The 2,789-nt window shown below is 64.6% G+C and overlaps 1 long non-coding RNA gene across 1 annotated transcript in view; it reads left to right on the top strand.

Annotated features, from left to right (window-relative positions):
- LOC121347871 overlaps positions 1 to 1,439 on the top strand; it is a 3,052-nt gene extending 1,613 nt beyond the window's left edge. Inside the window, exons 2-3 of the long non-coding RNA XR_005954294.1 lie at positions 706 to 1,239; positions 1,336 to 1,439. This is a non-coding gene — a long non-coding RNA (uncharacterized LOC121347871). The remainder of the gene's footprint in view (positions 1 to 705; positions 1,240 to 1,335) is intronic.
- Positions 1,440 to 2,789: the final 1,350 nt, after the last annotated feature.

Here is a 2,789-nt window from a genome sequence, read left to right as displayed (position 1 = left end):
GGGGGGGGGGGGGGGGGGGGGGGGGGGGGGGGAGGGGGTGGGGGGGCCACTGGGAAGAGTTTGGGGTGACTGGGAGGGGACTGGGAAAGGGTTAAAGGGGGATTTGGGGTTACTGGTTTGTACTGGGAGGGACTGGGAATGGACTGGGAGGAATTGGGGAGGACTGGGATGAACTGGGATTAACTGGGAGGGGTTTGGGGGGGCTGGGAAAGGGTTAAAGGGGGGTTTGGGGTTACTGGTTTGTACTGGGAGGGGACTGGGAGGAACTGGGAATGGACTGGGATGAACTGGGATAAACTGGGAGGGGTTTGGGGGGGCTGGGAAAGGGTTAAAGGGGGGTTTGGGGTTACTGGTTTGTACTGGGAGGAACTGGGAATGGACTGGGAGGGACTGGGATAAACTGGGAGGCGGACTTGGGTTACTGGTTTATACTGGGAGGGACTGGGAGGAGGTTTGAGGGCAACTGGGAGGGGACTGGGATTAACTGGGAGGGGACTGGGATTAACTGGGAGGGGACTGGGATTAACTGGGAGGGGACTGGGATTAACTGGGAGGGGACTGGGATTAACTGGGAGGGGACTGGGATTAACTGGGAGGGGACTGGGATTAACTGGGAGGGGGCTGGGATTAACTGGGAGGGCATTTCTTACCCGTACTGGTCCATACTGGTCTGTACTGGTCCATACTGGTCCATACTGGTGGCAGGTTCCATTACGCCGCCCGCATCTGGGACGGGGTGAAGAAATCCTCGGCCCTGGCCGAGTACGGCCGCTTACTGGGCTGAACTGGGAGCACTGGGAGGCTCCCCCCGCGCCAATAAACCGCCAAAACCGCCTCGTCTCGCAGTTAATTAGCGCCGGATCTTAATTAATTGCCCTCATCAAGGGTTAATTAGGTGTAATTACCCTCATGGAGGTTTAATTACCTTCGCTCCGCCCCCTTCCCCTCACGGCTTCCCGCGCTTGGAAAAGGGCGGGAAGAAAACCCCCACGTGATCATAGAGGCGGGAGGACTTGCGGGGTAGAGCGCCCCCGCGCGCGTGCGCGAAAGCGCTGGGAGTACTAAGTGAAACCATAGAGTTGGGGGGAGGTGTTTGGCGGAGCGTCTCCCACGAGGGAACTCTGAGGCGGCTTCCGGTGGAGCTCTGAGGGGGGCTTCCGGTGGAGCCGTGAGGCGGCGGGAGCGGCCATGGCGGAGATCCCGTTCACACGGGTGGTGTCGGTGACCAGCGCCGACCCGGTGGGTCCAGGGGGGCTTCGGTAGGACCGGGAGGAGGCTCCGGTACCGGGGGGGGGAGGAAGGGCTCGGTGCTGAGGGTCCGGTGCGTCTCCGCAGCGTCACCCGGCGGAGAATCTGCTGAGGCCCGACGATGGCGGGAAGTGGAGGGGAGCGGCGGCGGGGGAGAAACAGCTGAGTGTGGTGCTGGAGGTGGGACTGGGATAAACTGGGATGGGCTGGGAGGGGATGGGGGGGGACTGGGAGCGACTGGGATAAACTGGGATGGGCTGGGAGGGGATTGAGGGGGACTGGGAGGGACTGGGATCACCTGGGCACACCTGAGCCTCATTTGGGGTCACCTGGGCACACCTGAGCCTTACCTGAACCCACCCCAACCCACCTGGGCACACCTCAGCCTCACCTGGGCACACCTGAGCCTTACCTGGGGTCACCTGGGCACACCTGAGCCTCATTTGGGGTTACCTGGGCACCCCTGAACCTCACCTGGGGTCACCTGGGCACACCTGGACCTCACTTGAACCCACCTGAACCTCACCTGGGGTCCCCTGGGCCTTACCTGAACCTCACCTGGGCACACCTGAACCTCACTTGAACCCACCTGAACCTCACCTGGGTACACCTGAGCCTAACCTGGACCTCACCTGGGCACACCTGAGCCTCACCTGGGCACACCTGAACCTCTTCTGGGGTCACCTGGGCACACCTGGGCCTCACGTGGGCACACCTGAGCCTCACCTGGGCACACCTGGGCCTCACCTGGGCACACCTGAGCCTCATCTGGGGTTATCTGGGCACACCTGAGCCTTACCTGAACCTCACCTGGGCACACCTGGACCTCACTTGAACCCACCTGAACCTCACCTGAGCACACCTGAACCTCAGCTGGGGTCACCTGAGCCTTACCTGAACCTCACCTGGGCACACCTGGGCCTCACCTGGGCACACCTGAGCCTCACCTGGGCACACCTGAGCCTCGCCTGGGGTCACCTGAGCCTCACCTGGGCACACCTGGGCCTCACCTGGGCTCACCTGAGCCTCCCCTGGGCACACCTGAACCTCGCCTGGGGTCACCTGAGCCTCACCTGGGCACACCTGGGCACACCTGGGCCTCACCTGGGCACACCTGTCCCACCTGTCCCCCCATCCAGGTGCTGCTGCCCAGCGCGGCGCTGATGTCGCCCAGCGAGAGCCGGGCGGGGGCGGGGCCGGGCCGGGTGCGGCTCTTCGGGCCCGAGGCGTTGGTCAAGCGTCCGGCCACGCCCACGGCCAGGTACGACCGGCTGCAGGTGGTGCTGAGCCAGCCCTACTGCCAGGTGAGCGCACCTGGGGAGCGGGGCACGCCTGGGGGGGCAGGGCACACCTGGGGGGGCACCTGGGGGGGCAGGGCTCACCTGGGGGGGGCAGGGCTCACCTGAGGGGGTCAGGGCTCACCTGTTGGCCCCGCCCCCAGAGCCGCCCCTACGGCCTCGCTTTCATCCGAGCGTTCGCAGCCCCCGAGGAGGGAGAGGAACCGCCCCCGGCCCCGGTGAGTGACCAGAGTGACCAGAGAG

The sequence above is a fragment of the Onychostruthus taczanowskii genome, unplaced genomic scaffold (assembly GCF_017590055.1).
Source record: "Onychostruthus taczanowskii isolate IOZ18803 unplaced genomic scaffold, ASM1759005v1 scaffold1138, whole genome shotgun sequence".
NCBI classification, from domain to species: domain Eukaryota; kingdom Metazoa; phylum Chordata; class Aves; order Passeriformes; family Passeridae; genus Onychostruthus; species Onychostruthus taczanowskii.
The sequence above is the reverse complement of the archived record's forward strand: the minus strand, read 5'-3'. Positions and strand labels throughout refer to the sequence as shown.